The sequence below is a fragment of the Nycticebus coucang genome, chromosome 11 (assembly GCF_027406575.1).
Source record: "Nycticebus coucang isolate mNycCou1 chromosome 11, mNycCou1.pri, whole genome shotgun sequence".
Lineage (NCBI taxonomy): Eukaryota > Metazoa > Chordata > Mammalia > Primates > Lorisidae > Nycticebus > Nycticebus coucang.
In genome coordinates, this window is record NC_069790.1 from 78,693,049 (window position 1) to 78,718,026 (window position 24,978).

Below are 24,978 nucleotides of genomic sequence, written 5' to 3' on the forward strand. Positions count from 1 at the left end.
TATCACTGAATCTTAAGATCGGGGGAGTCACCAAGAATTTAAGTTGATTTATCCATCTTGCTTTTAGATACAACCTCTATGTAATAACATTAGATGAAAAAGTTTTTAGTTTTTAGGCCCTTAAGTAAAGGAGACTCCATCACCTCTTCAATAAACCATTCTAATTTTGACACCTCCCTGAATCAACACAATCTTTCCTAAAACCTCATGTTGGATTTTAGACAAAGATTAATTGTCCTTGAGGAGAAAAGATTAATACAGTAATTACTGTTTCCTATTTTTCTGAGTATTTCTTTTTTTTCTAAAACGAAAAGTTTAGTGCTAATATAATATGCCTCTGCTCTCTTGATCTCAGGCTCTGTTCCTTATTGAGAATATTGCTTCTCACATATTAATTTAAGACAAAATGATACTGAACAAGTGAGTTAATTTCTGCTTTCACCTTTCCCTATTGTCATTTCTAAAACAAAATCACAAACAAAGAAATCCAATTTCATGGGATTCTGTGTGTTGAATAAGCTCATACACAAAAGGAAAAGTAATGCTCAATATCAATAGCATCTTTTTCAAAAATGGTATGCTATCAATTACTATTTTACAATATTGCCAGACCCAAACAGTCCTTACTTCTTTCCCCAGGTACTTAATTTGAAGGTATTAACTTCTCTTTGCCTGATGCCTTTGGCACTTTAGTATCAGCAGATTTGGGGGTTTTTTGAAACAGAGTTTCACTAAGTTACCCTTGGTAGGGTGTTCTGGCATCAAGTCACGGCTCAGAGCAACCGCAAACTCTTGGGCTTAAGCGATTCTCTTGCCTCAGCCTCCCAAGTAGCTGGGACTACAGGCACCCACCACATCAGCCGGCTATTTTGTTGTTGTTGTCATTGTTGTTTAGCAGGCCCAGGCCGGGTTCAAACCTACCAGCCCCGGTGTACGTGGCTGGCACCCTAACCACTGAGCTATGTATGGGTGCCGAGCCTGGCACAATGATTATTATATTAATCTTATATGAAGTGCTGGGGTGGGGCAGTAAGATGACTTAGGTACAACTCCTAAGGCTCTTAGTCTAATGAGGGAATAAAGGGCGCAAGTAACTTCGATACAAGACAGAGCATGACAAGTGTCATCCATCAGCATCAGTATTTATTAATGATCCCCCAAAGCTTTGTTTCCATGCTTAATATTCCCAACAGCTCCTAAGAATTTGAATAAAATGAAAATATCAAGCAATCATCCAAATATGAAGGCTTCCACTCGCTGTTCTGTATCATTTCTTCCAATTTGCTGACCCAGTAAAGACAACATTCAAGCCTCATGATGCTCTAGCATTTAAATTTCTTTTCACTGGAGATTTGTATCCTTTAAAAGAAAGAACAATGAAAAGCCAGAAAAGCAAAGGAAGCATAAAAAAGTAAGTGAGAGATGCTGGTGGAAAATCATTTAATTCTTTATTATTGTAAGAAATTCAGGTGTTTTTAGATTCCCTCAACAGTTGGATTTTTCTTTGGATAGCTCTCCCCAAAACACATATAATACCAATACTTTAAAATCTATCAATGTTATACATAAATATTTGAGACATTCGCAGATAAACACAAACTCCAACTCCCTTTCTATACCGCAGAAATAATAAAGTGTTCTCTTCAGGTAGACAATGAGGTTTCTCTGGGGCAGTTACAGAACACATCTTCTTATATAAAGGGTGGTTATAAAGACTTCATCCTCTGGCTGTGAATGCCATTATATTTTCTCATCTTCTAAGGCATTAATTAACTTACCCTAATATCATACCCATTCCTTCTTAAACCTGAAAGTGTAGTCTTTGATCGGCCCACTAGGAAATGCTCACTGGTAAGTTTATCCAAGCAAACCTAGTGAACATTTTAAATATTTTTGGGTTGCACGGATTATGGCAAAAATCTTTGATCTCATATGAATTCACCTGTGTGTCCCACTAGTTGATTCTGCCCCCCATGAAGTCATGTTGAAGTGTATCTGCTCACATTCAGAGACCCAAAGTAGATATGAGGTTCTTTTCTAAGAGCAGACAGTAAAGGAAACAAGGAAAGCACTGTCCACCTGACCTAACTCGGGAGATGCACCAAAGTACAGGGTGGGTCTCACCATAGTCCAAAGTAGGTAGCTATGCTTTGCTCCAACACACCATGGCCTCTACTGAATATAGCTAAATATGAGCCAATTCATAGTGACCTATGACCTATCCTGACCTGTCTGGTGACCTGTGACATGTGGGTAACAAGCCCTTGTCTCGGAAATTTAAACTAAGAACCATGGAGAAGATAAGAGAATAAGCACCTCACTCTCTCAGTTTCTGATGTCCATAATGGAAATGATAATACAAGCGTTTACAACACAGCAGAGATTCAATTGATCAATAATATTTTAAAGAACAAACAGAAGGGCTCAGTGCCTGTGGCTCAAGCGGCTAAGGCGCCAGCCACATACACCTGAGCTGGCGGGTTCGAATCCAGCCGGGAGCCGCACCAAACAACAATGACAGCTGCAACCAAAAAATAGCCGGGCATTGTGGCGGATGCCTGTAGTCCCAGCTACTTGGAAGGTGGAGGCAGGAGAATAGCTTGAGCCCAGGAGTTGGAGGTTGCTGTGAGCTATGATGCCACAGTACTCTACCCAAGGCGATAGCTTGAGGCTCTGTCTCAAAAAAAAAAAAAAAAGAACAAACAGAGGACAGGCGAGGTGGCTCAGACCTGTAATCCTAGCAGTCTGGGAGGCTGAGGTGGGAGAATCCCTTAAGCTCAGGAGTTTGCAGACCAGCCTGAGCAAGAGCAAGACCTCATCTCTACTAAAAATAGAAAAATTAGCAGGGTGTTGTAGTGGGCACCTACAGTCCCAGGTACTCGGGAGGCTGAAATAGGATTATCATTTGAACCCAGGAGTTTGAGGTTGCTGTGAGCTAGGCTGATGCCATAGCACTCTAGCCTGAGCAACAGAATGAGACTCTGTCTCAAATAAATAAATATTTTTAAAAAATTATAAAAAGAACGAACAGACACTGGCACTTTACGAGTTATTGTTATCATCATCATCATTATTCAAAACACTTGCATGAGAATACATGTGTAATAAGCTGAAAAACAAAATAAATAAGAGATGACTAACTCTATCAGGTATGAAAATAAAATGTGAAGTCACTTTAAGTAAAATGTCGTGGGATTCATGCAGAAAAAAGGCAAACACAAAGTGTCCTGAAATTGACTCAACTATACAAGGAAATTCAGTTCATGATATAGATGACATGTCAAATTAGTGAAGGAAAGATACTTTATTAAATTATTAATAACCACTTTTGGAACAATTTGTGAAATATTTGTAAAAATAAAATAAAACAGAATCTCTAACTTACCCCTTATGTCAATTCAACTCCTAAGGTCAAATCCGAGAACAGAAAATTTCCTACTAGAAATACTCAAGGGCTTCTACTTGCCACGATTCTATTAAGACTAGAAAGTCTCCCTATGCTTACTCCGGTCACAAAGGTGAGACCTTTTTCATTAAATGCCGTTGCTTAGGAACAGTGTTATGCTGTAGCCAAGATTGCTCTATCAGTCAATGGCTGAATATTTGCAATAATGAAAAAAGTATTCTTTGAGGAGTTTTAGAAGATTCTCTAAGAGGCAAGGGCCCTCTTTCACGTGATCTGCATTTTGTACATTTTGCATTGATATTGAAGAGCTTCAGTAATGTTAACTAATCAGGTTTTGTTTTTTGGTTTTTTTTTTTTTCATTTTATTTTGGGGACATAACATTAGCAGCAATTTAACTCTCAGTCTTTTGCAAACCTAAAGATTTACCATCTAGAAATGAAGAAAACACTGAATTCCTTGCAGGCTTAGTCCCATATACTGAATCTTTTTTCATTCCTGTACTTACCTTACTTGTCTTTTTAAAATAAACTATAAATTATTGCTTTTAAGCTTTTTAGCTAAAATCAAGTTAAAAAAAACTATAAGTTAAGATTTCTGCCTTTACTATCTATTACCAATATAGTCTCTCCAGAGCTAATGGCACCACCTTTCTCCCCCGTGTTAATGGGCCTTACATCAGTACATTCGATGCTTAATAAATCTTTAATGATGGAAGTACTGTTATTTGCCAATCAATTTTTGTCTTTGTGAAGAAAATTAACAAGAAACATTTTTAACATTTTGTAAACAATGCATTCTTATCTGGGTTATTATAATTGCCAGTAAATTACAAAATCCTTTGTTTTTTTTTTTAATGAGTTCACTTTTGCACGTAGTCTCCTTTTAATGCCAATTTATCTCTTCAAATTGGGAATAAATGACTCCATTTTCTTGCGACACTTCAATGAAGTTTCTTTTTAAAGGCCAAAGTTTATGGACGTGTGTCTGTGCATTTAAGTAGATGCATTTGCAGAAACCAACCCCCAGGGGTCAGAATTTAACAAACTAGAAGTGGCCCTGGGGTTTAGTCACTAGTTCAAGATCTCTCACCTCCATTTCTCCAGGGAGTAACCTCTTATCTATTGTGAGTTTTTCTCCAAAGAATTTTTTTTACTTCTTTTCACCTGATAATATATAAGTAGGTCTGGATGACAAAAAGAGAAGACGATGTCAAAATCATTGTGAGTAGGCTAATGAATCTTTTATATATTGCACAAAAATATTCCTGACTTGACAATTTTGATAACTATTTTAAGTCTTTCCTAATCCTTTAGCAAGAAAGAATGTTCTTTGCTGGTTTTTCAATTTAGACCAAGTAAGTTCTATATTCACACTGACATAATTCTTCTTTCTTATTTTGAAACCACTATATGTATCTTTTTAGGGAAAAAAATTATGTTAAGATCTTTTTTAAAAAGATTACATCATGTAGATAGATCACAATTGACAACACTTTTCAAAAAAACATTTCACAGAAGTACATTGGTATCTGACCTCAGCTATAAAGTATGGTAAAGGCAAAAAAATTAAGAAGTGATTATTGTTTAAAATGTTATTGATACTAAAATTTTACATTGACCCTCAATTCAATACTCTTGGAAGATGTTCCTGTCAGAAAGAGAGTTGCTTCTTTTTTATTTTTTTTATTTTTTTATTGTTGGGGATTCATTGAGAGTACAATAAGCCAGGTTACACTGATTCTATTTGTTAGGTAAAGTCCCTCTTGCAATCATGTCTTGCCCCCAGAAGGTGTGGCGCACACCAAGGCCCCACCCCTCTCCCTCCTTCCCTCTCTCTGCTTTTCCTTCCCCCTCCAAGACCTTAGGAGAGTTGCTTCTTTAGAGTACAGCGAAAATTACTCTCTTGGGAGGAAACGAATACATGTCCTAGAGCATCTTGCAGTCCAGTTGTCTTCACTCTTGCCCCATGGAAGGAAGGACAAAGGGGTAATGACCAAGCCTGAGCACCAGTGTGAACCCAAACTTCATCAGAATTCCAGCACTCCCTCTGTCATCCTTGGACACTATCATCATGTATAACATGTCCTTCCATACCCTGCTCCCAAATCCACTATTCCCCTTCCTTCATCTTACTGTCATTGGAATCCACTATTTGATGGTAAACAATTTTCTCTATTATTCTCAACTTACTCAAGTTCCCTGTTCTTTGCTCCCCTTGCACAGAAGGAAGCTCTGCTGAGACACCACTGTTCTGCAGTCCTCTGGGACAGAAGCTGTTCTGTATTTTCACGCTCTAATTGTGTGTTTTGCAAGGAAGGTTGCAGAATTCTGTTTCCACTTGCAAGACACAAGGTATTTCCTTTAGCCCTTCCTTGTCATTCTCACTCCTGACCTCACTACACCTTCAGCATAAACACACTGCTTGGGTCACCCCTTCCTTCTGGAGGACTTGAATCTCCAGGCATAAGCCACCGTAGTCTCCCACGAGCACACCTGGAGTTTAGTTACCACCCAGAATTGCTCCATCTCTGAAATGTCAGACTCCAGTCCCCACCCACCCCCACCACTCCCACATCCTATTCTTCCAGATCATCACAATACAGCCACCATTCAACCAGTTCTGAATCCCACCCGCTCTCCTCAGCCTGCCAAACCCATTTTGAGCTCCCTTTACTCTTTTTCCACCCTGGTCTCCACACTCAATCACATCAAGCCCTTGCCTCCTGCCTCCAGTTCCTCACCAGTGTGGACTGCTTTTCCTTTTCCCAGCTCCTCCCTCTTCTGTTTCCCCGTTACATTCTCTTCCTGAGTGACCTCATCCACTCCCATGACTTCAACTGCAGTAATAAGCTGATGCTTCCCAAACCTCTATCTCCAGTGAGATCTTTTCCCTAAACTCCAAAGCCACATAACCAAGTCTCTATCGGACATTTCCATGAGCACTTCAAACTCAGCTTGTCAAAACCGAGGTACTCATCCCTCTCCCACAGTGGGAGTGGGAGATTGATCCTCCTCTGATATCCTTCATCATTTACTCACCCAGTCTCTCTAACCTAAACACCAAGTCATTTACTCACCCAGTCTCTCTAACCTAAACACCAAGTCATTTACTTACCCAGTCTCTCTAACCTAAACACCAAGAAACATTCCTAACTCCTCGCCTGCAGAGCCGCACACTTTCTTTCAATAACCACATTCAGTCCGTTGTATGGCATGTCCAGAGCCCATCTGTCCCACTCACACCCTTATTCATTTCTTATTTGAATCTGGTATCACTTAGGATTCTTTAGTTGGAAGCAAGAGAAACTAGCTCTGGCTAATTCCTTATAAGGAATATGTGCATTAGAGAGATACTAGGTAGTTTCCCAAAGTTGAAGTAAAAATGACTAACTGCTTTTGGAAGGATAAGAACCAATGGCTCCTGGAGGCCGGAAATCTCAGGTTACCATTAGCTGATTCAGCTTCAAGCCTCTGTGTACTGCATACCTGCTAACTGATTTTTTTTTTTGTCTTTTTTTTTTTTTTTCTCTTTGATCAGGTCTTTTTTCAAAACAAGCTGTCCAAAATGATTTGACCTTTATGCAGTAAACAAATGTAAGAGTTTATGGAGCAGGCTTCTTTTCCTCTGTGGTAGATTTCTTTTCGGCTGGCTTCTTTTCAGCTGCTGGTTTCTTGGTAGAGGCAGCCTTTTTTCCCACCAGAGGCTTTTTCTGCTTTACACCAACAGGCTTTCCCCGTCTTCACTGCTTCAGGCTTCTTGCCTGCAACCCCCTTCTTGTCCGACGTGGCCTAGGGTGCTGCAGCTGCCCTATCCGCGAACGTGTGGGATTCCTGGCCTGGAGAAGAATGGTATTCTGGCACATGGTCTTTGCATACGGGTTTAGCTTCAACATGATTCTCGGGTTTTTCAATGGATTCTTCTTCAGGGCTCTGCCGTGTATCTTTTTGTGTGGTGCTCGAAGAGCTCTTTGGATCTCTGGGGTTTCCAAGATTCTGCTAAGGCCTGCACTCATCACCTTGTGCTTGGGAACGTTGTAGTTACTCCTGAGAGAAGCAGCATTATGCCAAGTGCTTTGCAATTCATCTAACTTCCACAAAGCACTTTCAATCCAAATGCAGAAAAGTCCCACATGCCCACCAGAAGCAAGTTTCAAAAATGTTCATCCAGTTTGCATTAAGCAGAGTAATTCCAAGGATGTTCCTGAAAGCCTTGATGATACACCATCTTCATTATAGATGGTGCAGGGTCTACTGTGCTGGATACCACGACGGTTTCTCATTTGCCCTTACCAGCCCTCGCTCCCTGAGAGGCATAGACGTCATTCCAGCCCTCAAGTTTCTTGAGAAGTAAAACAGCCTCCTTGGTCTTCACAGAGCCTTCAACTTTATCTTTAACCACCAAAGAAAGTTCAGGATCTTCCTCAATATGACGATCTTTAGATGTGACCAGCACCGGTAAGACTGAGGTGGCCAGGGCAGGGCAGATGGCATATAGCTTTTAGGTTGTGTTCACTCTATGGTGCCAGTGACACCAGGTTTTGGTTGGTGCAAACATGCAGCCTCCATGACACATATTTCCAAAAGCACCCTGGCCAGAATGGTGAGTCCTACCACCTCGAACTCTGAGAACTCTAGCCACAGCTCTGCCAATACCCCAAGACTCAGCACTGGTCTGATGGTCTGATGACCTCCTAAATCACTGATGACATAAGATTGTTTGTTGTTTTTACACAAGTTGGTATGAACAAAATTCACAATTTCTGATCTAATGGGAACCTTGAAGACAGCAGGCAAAGTGATGTTTTTGCCAGATGACTCCTCTTTTTCGGAGTACACTGATATCTATAGTCAAGCACAAGCCATAATGGGGAGAGGAGGAGGCCATGCTCCTCCCTACCCTGTGGCTTCTACAGGAATAAAAGCTAATCTCCTGTCCTAACCCCTCCCACACCACCTTGACATCCCAGTCTACACAGAGGCCAATAAACTTTCTAAACTAGAAATCCAGCCATGTCTATGTCCTCCTTAAAATCCTTCAATAGCTAATCAGACCTTTCAGAATAAAAATCCAAAATCTCCCGCATTCATGAGTTGGCTGTTATAGGCCCCATCCCTGATCCTTCATCTGTCCTCCCTCCACCTCACCCCTATACCTGGGTCCTACTGAACTACATTTAGTTCCCTGCCTACGCAAAACTCCTTCACATTCTGGTGCCTATATTAATAACAGTATTCCCGGCAGAAATATAGCTCACACAAGATGGTTCAAAGGAAGAGACCGAATGAAAGAATTGCTTTCAGAGATATGGGAAGAGTGAAATGAATTAACTAGCAATGTGGGAAGCCATTACTGCCCCACCCCCAAGAACTAAGAAGATCAGGGGAGGAAATAACGATGCTAGAGCCCAGGAAAGCTGGAGCCATGGGGGTGGCACAGGTGTCAACCACTTGGAAGTGTAGTTGTGGGGAGGTGCAGCTACTGCCAGAGGATTAGAACATCCACTTATATCCCCCAAGAATTCCTGTGCTGCTTTGTCCACTGCTCCATCATAGCGTTCGTCACACTTTGCGATGGTTTGTTCCCTTGCCGGCTTCCACATAAGCCTACGCACTTCCAGAGGACAAAGACCCTCCTTGCATCAGCACATCTAAAGCATATGTAGCACCATGTCTGGATAGTAGAGAGTGTCCAACATACGTTTTCTGAGTTAATGAACAAATAATCAATCCAACTGTTCTATATTTTTCAAAGTGAAACCTAGAATTGATGGGTTTATCAGCAAAATAAAAATAGTACAGTGAGCATTTTAGGCACGATTTAGGAAAATGTTTATTGAGATTTAAGAAAGCCACCACTATGTTAGGTTCCTTCTGTCTCCAGGATTTGGCCTCCCAAAAGAAAGCATTATTAAACGAAAATGGAAATTACAGTTTCCCGAGTCTGACTTTTCATGGAAACAATGAGTAAGAACCCTGCATTAACATCATGCAGGTGAGGCCTAGCATCTGTCTTCTCTGATGCAAGAAATGAAGGGTCTACGAGCATCAACAAAATGACCCACACTGTAGGATGACTGGAGCAAAGAGAGGAAAACTGAAGCTCAACTCTGAGTGAACAGACCTCTCCTGGTCCTGTGAGTGATGTAGGGAAGTGACAGTGGGATGTCCCATAAGAAACAGAAGTAAGCTGGCTCTGAGAATAAACATAAATCAATACTTAATGAATGAGACTGGAGATACAAGAAAGTTGCTGGCTATTAGAACTGCAACATTTGACCATAATGTGATTAATTCACCTTGAGAAATGTGTAGCTTTGGAGCTTGGCTAGGGTGTGTCATCAACCAACACTTGACCACAGGTCTGAGGACTGGCCAGCCCTGGAACCCACATGAATTTCCTAAGATGTAAGATGTGTTAGAAGCCAAGCTGATCTCTCCTAGGCTCACACCCAGGATCAACTTAGACCCTATGTTTGAACATTTATACTCTATTCTAAAAAAGCAGGTTTTCTTATGAAAAATGCAGAATCACAATTGAAGACCAAAACCTCAAGTCAGATGACCCTTGATAGGCCAACCTCTATGATCTTGCATTTCCTCCTCTATAAAATGGACATGATAATTCCCACCCTGCCAGCCTCACATCATTGTCATTGTTGTGACAACCAATTGAACAAGAGCCACTATCTGCAAACATGGAAGTGCCACAAGACCAAGTGTCACAGACTTGGGCCCTGCCTACCTCTTCAACCCAGAAGACAGCTGTACATGGTGAACACTGCTCCCTAAATTTTTAGCAAGAACAAAAGGCGGCTATAATTTTTGGCTGGAAGAATTAAAGGGAGAAGGGTTTAGAGCAGCAGGAAAATGTCAGGCAGCCTCTAGGGACAATCTCAAATGAGTCCAGGATAGAAACTTGGAAAAACTGAGACAGGGAAAGGAAGAGTGAAACAAATGTGCAGCTTGAAGAAGAAAAAGAGCCAAGAACATTAGCTTCTTTTCCAAAGGCAAAAGTCCATCCCAAAACTAAATATCCTTTCCAAGGGGAAGAGAGAGAAATGTTCGAGGAACAGCATCTTTTGTGGCTGTGGAGGTGGGAAGGAGAAAGAACTGTATATTTGAAGTCCAAGGGAAGACAAATTATTTGCTTTGAGTATGGATAAAAATGAGAGAAACAAGGAAAGGAAAAAGGCTAACAGCTTGAACTTGGACTAAAGTAAACTCCATCAAACATGATTAAATACATACGATGCATAGAGCAAAAGCAGGAACTCAAGTTCACACATCAGCCAAAAGCACAGTCTCTCACCAGGGGAGCCAAGACACAAAAATGGCCTGTGGCTCAAGCAGCTAAGGTGCCAGCCACATACACCTGAGGTGGCGGGTTCGAATCCAGCCTGGGGCCTGCCAAACAACAATGACGGCTGTAACCAAAACAAATAGCCAGGCGTTGTGGCGGGCGCCTGTAGTCCCAGCTATTTGGGAGGCTGAGGCAAGAGAATCGCTTAAGCCCAGGAGTTGGAGGAGGTTTCTGTGAGCTAAGATGCCATGGCACTCTACCCAGGGTGACAGCTGGAGGCTCTGTCTCAAAAAAAAAAAAAAAAAGACACAAAAATGCTCACCATGTAAGCTTGGTCAGGGGCACAAGAAGAAGAGACTGGAGGCCTGGCCACCTGGTCTGCCCACCTGCAGAACTGGGAGTGCCAAGCCCTAAGCCCTGGAGAAAGAAGCGAAAGTGTAAGTGTGCACAAACCAAACAACTGAAAGTCAGCACGTGGTGCCTCCCAGCTCTACCCTTACAAGTGCAGACTCATGGATAATTCACTTTACCCTTGGGAAGCCCAGTTATCTTCACTATAAAATGGCTGCTAATACTGGCCGTTCAGGCTTGTGAGAATCAAAAGAGTTATAAGATAAAATAGTTTATAAATGGGAAAAAGACTTTCAAATGATTAGTATTCAATACAGGTGTTCTGGCAAAGCCCGCGTCCCCCCTCCTGAAGCTCACACCCTAGAGTTACATCAGAGCTCCCCACAGACCTCAGCTCGGGTCACATGAGGAGCACACACACCACTTTCTTCCTGGCCAGCTTAAGTCATGGCCCAGCTGTGGCTGGGGTGACTGCAGGAATGACACCCAGGGCTGCATGTTTCTCTCCCTCCTCTCTTTTCTCAGAGCCCTTCCCAGCAACTGCAAAGTACAAATCCCCTAGATTTCTATGCTCCCCATCAGGAATCTGAACTTCCTCCTGCTCAGATTCCTCATCTCCCTGTTTCCCCATAAATAGCATCACTCATGAAGGGAGCTCTACACTTCATCCGCCTCTCCCTGAGCATGATGAGAAGATGCCCCTACCACCCACGGTGGGGGAAATGTGCTGTCCTTAGCGTGGAACGTGGGAACAGTGGGGGGAGCAAGGATCTTTCTGTATGGGGATCCTCTTGGAGCTCCCTTAGGCGCACAAAGGTGGTTGGATTATTGTGAGATATCTCAGAGGAGATAGAGCTAGAGAAGAAATGAGAGTTCTGAACATCTAAGGAGCAGGGCGCAAGATCTGACGGAGAGGATCTGATCATGGAATCCAAGTGAAGAAAAAAGAAGGATCCTGGCCAGGGGGAAACAGAAATGGCTAGAGCTCAATCTGTCCTTGCTGGCTTGCTGCCTCCCACTTGCTTGGGTAAGGGATTCATAGTGGAATTCCAGCATCCATTCCATGGACAAAAGATAGAAACCAGAGCACTAACTCACTCCAAGGGTAATGGCATTGTCTCCCTCATCCTCAGAATAAATCCAGGCATGTCCCTCGAGTTATTGCTCCATCAAATATCTATATAACGGTCTTGTCTCCACATCAATAACTGTGAACTTTTGCTGGGCCCTTGCTAAGTGCCAGTGCTCCACTAACAGCCTAACATGCATCTCCTTGTCTAATTCCCACCATAACCACTTGATGCAGCTCTTCTTATTCCCATCCTAAGGATGAGGAGCCCAGCCAGGCAAGGTGGCTCATACCTGTAATCCTAGCACTCTGGGAGGCTCATGCAGTTGGATTGCCTGAGCTCACAGGTTCAAGATCAGCCTGAGCAAGAGCAAGACTTGGTCTCTAAAAATAACCACACGTTGTGGTGAGCACCTGTAATACCAGCTTTTGGGAGGCTGAGCCAAGAGAATTGCTTGAGCCTGAGGGTCTGAGGTTACTGTGAGCTATGACACTGTGGCACTCTACAGGGTCGACACAGTGAGACTCTGTTTCAAAAAAATAAAAAGACTAGGAGCCTGTCAAGACTGCAGTGGAGCATGGCTTAGAACTCCAGCAGCTCGAATCTCAAAATTGCAGGCTTCACCACCACATTTGATGGCTTCATTTCACTGCTCTTTCAAAGTAGAGCAGCTCCATGTAGTTTATTTGACAAGGATAAAAACTCAGCACTAGCCAGGCACTGTGGATCGTACCTGTAACCCTCGCAGTCTGGGAGGCTGAGGAGGAAGGATTCCTTGAGTTCAAGAGTTTGAGACCAGCTTGAGCAAGAGAGAGACCCGGTTTCTACTAAAAATAGAAAAGCTTAGCGAGGTCCGGTGGTGCATACCTGTGGTCTGAGCTACTTGGGAGGCTGATGAAGGAGGATCACTTGAGCCCAGGAGTTTGAGGTTGCAGTCAACCATGATGATGCCACTGCACACTGTACCTGGGGTGACAGAGCAAAACACTGTCAAAAACAGAAAACAAAAATCCCTCAGCACCTCTGAACTCAGACCCAAACTGTGACTTGTTCAAAACTGGTCCTGCAGTTCTTGATGCAAGGGAGGTTCCACTTCATAAAGCTAGTAGTTATTTAAATTAAAAAAAAAAAAGCTGTTGCTAACAATTGCCTATGTATTGCAATGGAAACACATCATTTTGTTCCCATTTTGTGAAAATGGGAAAAGCCACAAACTCGTCAGCAACACGAGCCATCAGGTACGGAGCCAGCTGCTGCAAAGAAAGTTAAGTGACTGAGGATGCTTTCCTTCAGGAAAGATTTTTTTACCTTGCAAATATCTATCAGTGCATCACTTATTTCTCCTTTCCAAAAATAGGACTTTTATTCCGATCTACTTTATTCTCCTTCAAAGAGAAACTGCATTTGAATAAGAGCGTAAATACCACCTGCAGCACTGTGGGGTGTGCACACCGACATTATTTCTGGAACAGAGGACTATTTTTTGGGGCAAAAGGAGCACCTTCCTGAAAAGTTTTACTTAGGGTGCTGTGAATTGGAAGCCTCTATTGTGTGACTCCTAAATGCCAACTCTGTGAGAAGGTCTCCTATGATAGATGTACCATGGTCTTTTTCAGGTTCCTGCAGGGGTCCTGTATCTCACAAGCAGAATATGGTTAAAAGAGGCCTCAAGGGCAACCTAGACACTAAGTAAAAGGAGCCGCAGAGACTATCTTAGAACCTCTAAAGCCTAGAAGGCTGAAAAATTGAAGATGAAGGAAGAGGTTGCTACTGACATGCTGTATCAGTCACACAGCTTTGTTTTAGCATGAGCAAGAACAGACGATCAAAGGGATACCTTCTTCTCCCTTTCTAAAACTTTAACCCTCTAGCCTTGCTAAGGTTGAAGCCCACATTGACTCTTATGAGAAAGTCAGAGCATGGCTTAGTATTTGATTTTTGTCTGGTCCCTGGAGGTAACAGCCCACCTGTTCTCTGAGCTGGCCCGGTTCTGCAGGGGGAGAAGTTCTTTGTCTTTTCCCTAGATGAGAACAGCACGTGTTGGTTACTGCTCTGAGGGAGCCCTGCAAAGGACTTATGAGAAACCAAGCCCCAAAAGCAAACAGTCTAACGTGCAGGACTAAACTAAAACTGCTTTGCCACTTCGCTAAAGCCATGTGGCCTGAATATATTCAAACTAGTCTTTGCTGGGGAAATCCCTTGAGATTCAACTGTTCTCTTAAAATGTTCTTTAAAATTATGAAGAAAGCCGGGTGTGACGGCTCACCTCTATAATCTCGGCACTTTGGGAGGCCAAGATAGAAGGATTGTTTGAGGCCAAGAGTTAAAGACCAGCCTGGGGAACAAAGCACAACTCTGTCTTTACAAAAAAAAATAAGAAAAATTAGCCAGACGTGATATACCGAACTTGTAACCCCAGGTACTCAGAAGGCTGAGGGAAGAGTATCGATTGAGCCCAGGAATTGAAGGCTGCAATGAGCTATGATGGTGCCACTGCACTGCAGCCTGGATGACAGAGTGAGACCCTGTTTCTAAAAAGAAAATTTTAAATAAAAAATAAATTATGAGTCAGACAGTATCCAATTTTCTCCTCTTTGGGATATTTAGACAGTATCCAAAATAGGGCATCTCGGAAGTGTCATCTTGGGCCCATCTGTATCTGAATCAGCCAGGATAGCTAACTAAAAATTCAGAGTCCTGGGCCCCATCTCAGACCTACTAAGCCAGATTCTCCGGAGATGGGGTTTGGGAATTTGCACTTGACGGAGAAGGGAGTATGAGGCACAAGGCATGTGAGAGTTTGGGAATCACTACATTTGAGAATTAAAGACTTTTAACTCTTTCTGAGAAAAGAATTTGATCCACCTGAGGTCACAAACATTTTTTCAAGAACCCTCTTGCTATTGTGTTGAGTGGGGGATCCATTACAGAAGGAGAGCTCTGTACACTCAAGGGTGGCAACCAGTTTCCTCAAAAGCCTCTCTGCCTTGCTAATAGTGCTGGTTGCTGCTAATGGTGGTTTGCTCTGAACAAAAGGAGCAGAGAGACTGGGCGTGCAGGTGAAGCTGCTGCAATTGCCATGGAAACAGCAGCCATTATCACTAGAAAGGATCCCCTCTCAGGCAGTTTTTAAAAGCCCTGCTTTTGCTTACTTCACATTAGCAATCCTGCTTTATTGGGGCCTGGCTGTGAGGGTTTACGTAATAAATATGTATCCAAAAAATAAGTAAATAGAAAATTGTGCTCTATTTTCTTTACATGTCTTCCTAAAGCATCTCAGTGTAATTCAAGCAGGATGGAAATTCTCTTGACACAAATCTCCTATTGTCTCTTGCATGTAGGGGAAATAGGAGGGGTTAAGTTTTAGGCTGAAATAATTCACTGGCCTTCCTCCTTTCCCTTCTTAATTAGTAGACCTAGAACGAAATGCCTCTGCACCGGGGTTTTAATTAAGTTAAAATTTTAAAACATTGTTTATTTTATACTGAGTTTAGGGGGATTTTTAAAAGGATGAGTATGACAGAAACAATGCCCTACTTTTGTTCTAGAAACCTAGAAGTTAATGTCGAGCATACCACACACAGTGAGCACTGCAGCTCACATTATGAACTGAGCATTTTATCCTTGTCTAAAAATGGTAAAATAACAGCAGCTAGAAGCATATGTGTTTATCACATAGGAAACAAGGCTCAGTGGGCTGTGTCCTTACCAGTGAACTTTCCACATCCCTGAGCCAGGCTTTCTCCTTCCAGGCTCAGAAACCCAAGTCCTTCCTGAGCATATTAATCTCCTCAGGAAGAGAGGCAGAATCATATCCCCTGAATCCCCAAAACTGAATGCCAGATTATTCATTTTCAATGAGAAGTATCTCAGGCAGGAACATGAACACTCATATACTGTATAACCAGCCCTTCCTGCCCCCTTGGTGGACCTGCAGGGGAAACCAAATAATATAGTGGTCAAAATGCCATTTTGTTCATTTGTAGTCAGAAAAAAAAGTATTATAAGGGATGGAATACTAAAAGCCTTTGTTAATAGATCCATTTCCGTAGGCAGAACTATAGAGGACGTCAGATAATAATCAGAGATTGCCTGGAGAGAGAAAATCAGGACAAAGAGAGTTCTTCAGATAAATCCAGTGCTAATGGCATCAGGCTGAGAAAGCCCGGAGCCTCCACCTACATGGTAGGAGTGGTCCTGCCAGTGGGAGGGGATTATTGTCCCTGGACAATGCTTTTGAGGGCTCTGCCAATGTTTTTTCCTTATGACTCTAATTTCCAAGCTGATCACCATGCTCCCAATTTTCAGGTATTTCTTCTAGCTATGCTTAGCATCAGACAGGCTACTGTCCTGAAAGCTGCACTGCATTGTCTTTTTAATGGCTTTGCATATTCCATAGTCCACATTCTGTTCTGTGCAACTTTGTGTTGATGTCATACTTTAACTCTGTGTTAACCTACCTCGTTTTAATTTGTGGGGAGCAACCTTTTTAAAGCTCCCAATAGGTGGGAGTACATCTCAGAGTACACTGTTATATATTTCTTCTGATTTGCAAGTAACTCCAGCAAGTATTTGAGAAGACAGTAATTAATTCCCATCCATCCGTTTCTCAGCATGGATTTGGTTCACACTATGCGCTGGGCTGAGCTGCCTTCCAGGGCCATTGCAAGGACATCAGTGGTTTCCTTAGAGATTGCTGTTCTCCTCACTGTACTTGCTTGCCTGCTCTGGTACCATTCATCCATCCCCAGTTATCCCTCATGTGAATGCTTGTATCTTACACCGAGAGGGCTGGGGATGGACAGAGGCCGGGGAAAGCAAAGGCTGAGCAAGGGATGAAGATGGGGACACAGGTCCCTCAGAGCTAGTGTGTGGGAGCCCAGAATGAGGCTAGGTAGAGAATTTTTTTCAATCTGTTCTATTAAAATGTTTGCATTGATTGGTCTGAACATCTATCACATGAACGTACCTAATTTTGCACATAATTTATTCCTATTCAGGTAAATTCGAGCAAAGCAGAAGGAAAAGGAGAACACTTCATATAATCCTAAGGGGCCGTGTGCTCTCTTTGTGTTACTGGGGAAAAGGAGCTAGGCACTCAAGTTCTTCTGAAAGCATTACCTGAAATGAAGCTACACCCAGAAATTAAAGCAACAAAATAGAATATAAAACAAACAAACAGGTCATTCTCTAGATTTCAAAAGAGATGTGGGAAATGGGAGGAGTGGACAGGGAATTAGAGTCTATCTGGGGGGCCCACACACCCTTTCCCCTGCCCTGTGGCCCTTTCTCATATTGAAGCAAAGCCTGCTAGTTCTCCGCTGCAGGGCCTTCTTCAGGGTTTCTACAAGTGAAGTGTGAGCCCAGCATCCACCTCCAAGAGACAGCAGACTTCTGGAGTAGCCATAGCTCTCTCTTTGTGCCTTTGTGCAATGTAAAGGCACAGCCTGGACATCTGTATCTTCAGAAAATTGGGGGTCCAACCTGGATGAAGAGGAAAAGGAACCTGTTGAAAAACTCTGGAGTCATCCAGCATTACTCACTATCTGTGTTGGGATATTCTGGTCCAGGCTGGATGGAAAGGAGACAGTTACAGGGACTTGCAGGAACTAGTAGAGACTGCTCATGGGCTCCACCGTGACTCAGACGAGCAGAAAGGCAATTTTAACCCACAAAGTACAAAGATCAAAGATCCTACTTCACAATCTACGTTGCGTAAGACAATGACACTGGAGAGGCTTCAGGATTCCTTTAATGGATGCTAAAAAGAATTGAATTGAATAGATATTTTCTGAACCAGTATTAAACTGCTACGTAGGAGGCAAGGAGAAAGTTAAAGAAAAGTGAAGAGACTGGGAAATGTTTTATCATTTGAATGTACCAGAGTTTCATTCCTTTTTTTAACAGAACTTAGAACCATTGGAGCTACTAAGTTTTCATTGACTAGTTGCTTTATACATACATATACACGTCTATATTTCCTGAAAATTTAGAGAATTTATACATATTTATATTAGTAATATAAACAGGTAAAGAGTAATTAGTAATATAAATAAGTACTAATAAATGCATGTTTACATTGGAGAACATAACAAAGCTAGGCTGTCAGCAAATAGCACAAAACAAATAGCCAGATAGATTGTAAAAGGTGAAAAGAACTCCAGAATTTGGGTTTAATTGCTTATAAAATATCTACCCAAATAGCAATAGAAGCCCATTATGTGGGTAAATCCTTCTTTTAAGAAATCAATTAGAGCATTAAATCTATCCCTACATCTACACACTCTATTTGTGAAATATTCCCTGTTGCAAGTAATTTCATATCCAAAATTTAGAGAGTGTCTTCAGTTCCATTAAAAAGAATAAAAATAGTTTGAGACTCACTATTTCAAACAAATCATCAACACTGGAAAAATTTCAAAGGTATATATGGTATTTTTAAACTTGAACCATTTGGCCCATCCAACTCCATTTGAACTAATGGGCAAAGCTAAGGTTTCTAGTGTGGATAATAGTGTTCCTGAGTCAAGTCCTTTTCACTCACTTGCTGGGAGGATGCATGGTCTGACAGCCAGCCCTCGCCCTGCTCACCTGAGGGCCAACAGGCTTGAGAGTAAAGCCTGTTGGCCCACTTCCCTGCCTGCCTATCCCAGAAAGGATCTCAACCTCAAGAGTCTTTATGTTACAGCAGAAGAAAGCCACACTAGCCACTCGGTCTTTCATTCTTACATATGAATAGACAATTGGGGATTGCCAGACATAGGAAGAGAACCAGCAAAAAAGGAGAAAGCAAGAAAAATCATCAGAAATATTGAAATAATTCTGTAAACAAAGCAACTGTAATTAAAATACTCAAAGAAATAAAATGCCCGTAAACTAAGGTTAAGGTACAGTTAAAAAGGAAAAATCAGAAAACAGGGGAAAAAATCAGAAATTATTTTTTTTTTTTTGAGATAGAGTCTCACTTATTAACCCTCAGTAGAGTGCCGTAGTGTCACAGCTCACAGCAACCTCCAAATCCTTGGGGTTAGGCAATTCTCATGCCTCAGCCTCCCAAGTAGCTGGGACTACAGGCACCCACCACAATGCCCAGCTAAGAAATTATTAATTACTGATACAAAAAATGCAATAGAAGAATAGAAAAGTCAAGGAAATTTCTCTTCTCATACTTTAGAACAAAAAGACAAAGAGATTTGGGAGGGGGTGGATGAGATACAAGTTAAAAGACAACTTAACATTTTGTGTGTTTTACTGTAATTTTAAAAAAACTAAGAGACAAGACCAACTCAGCAAGTTTAGCATTCAACAAACAAAATTTCAAGAAAGGATAGAGATAATAAAGAAGACAAGATTAGCAAAATAATAATAATAATGGTAATGAAAATATTTAAAGCCAAGAAGTCAAAATCTTCAGATTGAAAGGATCTACTAAATGCTCAGCTCAAGAATCTAAAATACCTACTCCTAGACACATTACTATGAAATTTCAGAACGTTAAGCATAAAGAAAATAACTTAAATCTTCCAGATTTTCAGTTATTAAAAGAATGTAACTCACTTGAATTCCTGGGATCTTTTTTCTTCAGTTCTACTCAGATAGTTACATATTTTGGAAGCAGCAACAAATGCTATAAAATTAAAAGAATGAAGTCATTAGTCAAATGATGTGTCCATGAGCTTGCAGAGGTAATTATTCTACTCCAAAGACTAGATAAAATTTTGATTGGAGAAGGTAAGAAACTGGTAGGGACCATTTCATAAAGGAATGAAGAAAATACTAAATTTTAGAGGGGGAGGACTGGGTTGGGGAAAGCCTTTCATCACCAATATCAATTAGTTGCCTGGAAACTGACAGTGCTAAATTGTTCGCCTTGGTTGCAGTCTCTAGTGAGGGCACCTATTCTTTTGATCTGATGGCTAGTCATTATCCATTGAGTGCTCAGTTTGAAGTAATACTCTAGTATAAATGGGCAATGCACTATCTGATGATGGACCCCTAAGATGTGCTGTGGGATACTGGTGGCATGAACAGAAAGTGTTTTTCTCTCATCAGGACAGGGCTGGGCAGAACCAGTTAAAAATTTCCCTATGAGAAGGGGCAGTGGTGTATCTGCTATCCCTGATACACTGGAATTCTATACCCAGCCAAGCTATCAAATATTTGACAAAACCAAGATATTTTGAGGAATTTGCATATAGTTTATTATCATTTGGGAGAAGTTTCCCAGTGTTTTAGCAAAAGGAAAGAGGAAACCAAGAAAGAAGAAAATGTGGAATTCAGGAAATAGTAGATACAACACAAAAGAGGAGAGAAGGGAGGTAAGGGAGGTGTTGGAATTCTCAGAATGATGACTATGTAGGAGCTGGAGGATGGAGGTCTCCAGAAGGGATGGAGGTCTTTGGGAGGATGGTCTCTGTTAAAACGATGATCTTGATGAAAAGATGATGTAATGCAATAGATGATATGATGGAAAAGATTGTTGAATTCAGGACTTTTAAGAAAAAAACAGAGCCAGAGAGAGAGAGGGAGGCATTTAGAAACTCAAAAATAAAACTATAAGAAAAAGATATCTAAATATGTAGCAAGCTCAAATATATAACAGTTTTAAGAAATCTTTAAATCGTAAGAAAAGAGAATTCATTTGACCTTGAGGGTAAGAAATTGTCCCACTGATCCTGAGCTTATCATTTGGAAAGAAGTGATAGTATTTCTATTATATAACTCAGGCCAGCATTTGCACAGCCTCATAATACAAATGGTGCTTTTGGGACTTGCAAAGGAGACTTGACTGTGTTGGGAGAAAAAAAAAAAAATTGGTAATTTTGACAAGGCAAAAGAGTAGTTAACAAAGGATGATTAAATCCAGAGAAAAGAATGGGGGCACCAATATCGTTGTGTAAAGCTGGAAGCCAATAGACATTGCTGAAAGTTGATGGCACAAAACACAGAGGTATAAATAAATTACCCACTGTAACACAGGTAACCAGTAGAAAATTTGAAAAATAAATACAAGATAGACAACAAGTAGGAAGGAGTAAAGGACGGTATCAAATGGGAGAAGAACTAAAATGAAATATTGTAATTTTTGAATGTTGACTTAGGCAGTTCAGGTTGCTATAACAAATCCATACACCAGGTGGCATAAGCAACAAACACTTATTTTTCATAATTTGGGAGGCTGCGAAGTCCCAGATCAAAGTTGTCCACAGATCCAGTGTCTGGTGATGTCCCTCTTCTGGATTTGCAGGTGGCTATTCTCTCATCATGTCCTCACATCATGTCCTCACATGGCAAAGAGAGGGAAGGGAAGCAAGTTCTCATGTCTCTTCTTGTAAGGGCACTAATCCCATCATGAGGGCTCCACTCTCATGACCTAATCACCTCCCAAAGGCCTTGTCTCCAAATACCATCAGACTGGGGATTAGGGCCTCAACATATGAATTTGGGGGGACACGAGTATTCAGTCCATAGCACTGACAGTGGAAAGTGAAATTAAGGCTGGACAGAGGTGGGGACATGACTATTTTTATTATAAACTCCTCTATGCTCTTTGATTTATTAACTTGAATATATACTTCTTTGACTAACAATTTTTAAGAGGTTATTTCAGAAATCACCTCCTCTGTGAAACGTTCTCTCACCTCCCCCACCGGTAGAGTTAGGCACTTTGTTTTGGGCCTTAGTTGTACTTATACGGGGTGCCATGGACTGAATTATGTCCCACCTACCCATCCCTCAAATTCATATGTTGAAACCTTAATACTCCCAGGTGATTGCATTGGAGATAGATTAAGGAGATTATTAAGATTACATTAGGGCATAGGGGTGGGGCCCTAATCTATTAGACTTGGTGCCCTTCTAAGAAGAGGAACAGACACCAGACCTGTCTGTCCACCATGTGAGGATACAGCAAGATGGCAGCAGTGGCATCTGTAACCCACACCAGAACCAAATGGTGCTGGCACACTGATCTCAAATTTCTCAGAAATGTGATAAAATAAATTTCTGGTATTAAGAAATACCCAGCCTACTGATATTTTGTGATGGCAATCCAAGCTGACTAACACACGGGTTCTACTGCCCTGGTTTGATACATTTATCCCCACTTCTAAATTCTAGACTCCTTGAAAACAAAGACACATACTAATACAACTGCCCTATACTGAGGGGCTACTATGTGCCAAACACTGCCTCGGCACTCAAAATTATCTCATTTAATCTTTATAACTTCTTATTTTTTTTTTTTTTTTTTTTTGTGGAGACAGAGTCTCACTTTATGGCCCTCAGTAGAGTGCCGTGGCATCACACAGCTCACAGCAACCTCCAACTCCTGGGCTTCAGCGATTCTCTTGCCTCAGCCTCCCGAGTAGCTGGGACTACAGGCGCCCACCACAACGCCCAGCTATTTTTTGGTTGCAGTTCAGCCGGGGCCGGGTTTGAACCCGCCACCCTCGGTATATGGGGCCGGCGCCTTACTGACTGAGCCACAGGCGCCGCCCAGGACATTGTTTTTCTTTACAGACATTCTTGAATACTCTCACATCCCACAATAATAAAATAACACAAATTTTCAAAGCCCTCCTTTAGACAGGTCTAGCTACATGATTTGCATAGCTCCATGCAAAATGGAATTGTGTGACTTATTATTCAAAAATTATTAAGAACGTCAAGATGGGAATAGCAGCATTAAACCAAGCACAGGACCCCTTAGGCACAGGTCACAAGCCCATAAAGCCAGCCCTACTCCCATCACGTTCTCCTCTTACCCCTTTTGAAGCTGATCACAAGTCCCAGTCTCTAGTCACTCCATATGAAATTGATATTTTGGATGGGGTGAGAGACCATATGGCCAGGAATGCATCACACACCCATTTTTCTTTTCTCTGTTCACTGGAAATGATTCATCAGCCAGGCCAAGAACCAATGCTCTAGGCAGGATGTGGTGGCTCACACCTATATTCTGGGAGGCCTCTTAAGCTCAGAAGTTCGAGACCAGACTAAGCAAGAACAAGACTCTGACTCTATTAAAAATAGAAAAATTATCTGGGTGTTGTGACAGGCACCTGTAATCCCAGCTACTCAGGAGGCTGAGGAAGGAGGATCACTTGAGCCCAGGAGTTTAAGGTTGCTGTGAGCTAGGCTAATGCCAGGGCACTCTAGCCTGGAGCAAGAGTGAGACTGTCTTAAAAAAAGAAGAAGAATTGACACAAAAGAGAAAATTCTCAATAGACACACAGAGTTGTATTACTAAACAAAAAGTATTTGTGAAATGTGATAAATCAGCAAAGGAGACTGAGTGCCTATGAACCACATTTTACTCCAGAAAGGGGAAGCACATGAAATACCACACAAATATATTACAAAATGAGAAGATATTGTGATCACAGGAGATTAAAACATTTGGCCTATTGCCTTGCAATCAAAATAATCTTTGAATACATTCAAGAGTTAGCATCAACATTGCCAACCCTCACAGAATTATTCCATATGGAATAATTAGTTTGAACCCTACATATGGAATGCTCAATTCTCAGCTAGGGGCTGTGGAACTTTAAACCAAAACTTGTGATCCAGTGCCTCTGAAAGACAGACAGACAGATATAGTGCATGAGGGAGTATTGCCAGGTGGGGCGTGGGTCCCCAGCTCCTCAGGGGGAGCTCTTCCCCTAGTCCAGCTGATTCTTACATCATAGGAATGTAGGCTGCTGTGGCCAGATCTTCTGAATTTTCCAGCAAATCCAAAAGTGAGTAATCTCAAATTGTAAATATTAGCAACTAATTTTAATAATGTTTTAAAAGTCTGTTCTATTCCAATAAAATTTGTTTAGAGACTGAAAGTGGTTATGTTCCCTTAGTTTGAAGCTTACATGACAAAACCCCCCTCATTTTATCATACAGAATCCTAAGAAAACTAAGTTTGGGACTAAAGTTCCATACATAAATCCATCATGCGCAAGAATGGTTGGGTGGCCAGGATGTTTGAATTGGGAAGAGCAAAGGTTCTGGGGCAATGGCTCTTAAATCCGCCACTCCAGAAGACATTTGCCAATGTCTGGAGACATTTTTTCTGTCACATGGGGAAGGAGGATGGGACTGCTACTGGCATCTATTGGGTAGAGGCCAGAGATGCTGTGACATTTCCTACAGTGCAGAGAACAGTCCCACAACTAATACTCACCCGACCTAACTGGCAATAGCGCTGATGTTGAGAAACCCTGCTCTGAGGCGATCACGTGCCTTCTGAATGTTGTTCTCAGGGCAACACTTACTGCAGACCTTTGCAACCCATCGTAGACTCTGTGGGAAACACAGATGTGCGCGCTTTAGAGATCTTCTCAGGTGATGCTAATGCATGCTAAAATCTGAGGTCCATTGAACTGAACCGACAGAATCTAAAAAACTCATTTATATCCAGAGAACTCCCATTGTACATTTAGCAAGAGTGCACATTCAATGATATAACAGAGAGGACTTTTACTTTTAGGCTGCAAAATACTGCACAGCCAAAGCAATGGTATCAGAATAGTCCGCCCACAGTCACAGCCTGTTCCAAAGAGATAGGGGGAGTTGGAAAGAAGAAAAACTGTCATCACGTCTTTAGCCTCCGAGTACAGGCGGTAATTTCTTAGCCTGCTAAGGCATTTTTGAAAGGTTATCAACAAGGAAAACAAAACAGCTATGAAAATTATGATCTTAAAGTTAATTTACATTCCTCAAGCACTGCAAATTCATCCTGTTGAAATTAAGACACATGAAATTAAAGAGAATAAATTATAGATATCCACACCACTTCTTTCAGCACACCTCATTGCAATTAGAAACTAGTTTAATCTATACAAAGTCATCCATAT

The 24,978-nt window shown here is 41.6% G+C and overlaps 1 long non-coding RNA gene and 1 pseudogene across 3 annotated transcripts; both read right to left on the bottom strand.

The window, feature by feature from the left end:
- Positions 1 to 1,132: 1,132 nt before the first annotated feature.
- On the bottom strand, positions 1,133 to 24,426 carry LOC128559990 (uncharacterized). 2 transcript variants are annotated; one of them, XR_008372857.1, is made up of 5 exons: positions 24,306 to 24,426; positions 19,685 to 19,754; positions 12,995 to 13,093; positions 11,029 to 11,123; positions 1,133 to 1,359 (listed from the first exon to the last, which is right to left on the bottom strand). It is a non-coding gene; the product is annotated as an uncharacterized LOC128559990 (long non-coding RNA). The 2 variants fall into 2 exon arrangements; XR_008372858.1 differs by lacking the exon at positions 11,029 to 11,123.
- On the bottom strand, positions 6,904 to 8,305 carry LOC128559989 (60S ribosomal protein L4-like; annotated as a pseudogene). Its single transcript, XR_008372856.1, has one exon. The product of XR_008372856.1 is annotated as a 60S ribosomal protein L4-like (transcript).
- Positions 24,427 to 24,978: the final 552 nt, after the last annotated feature.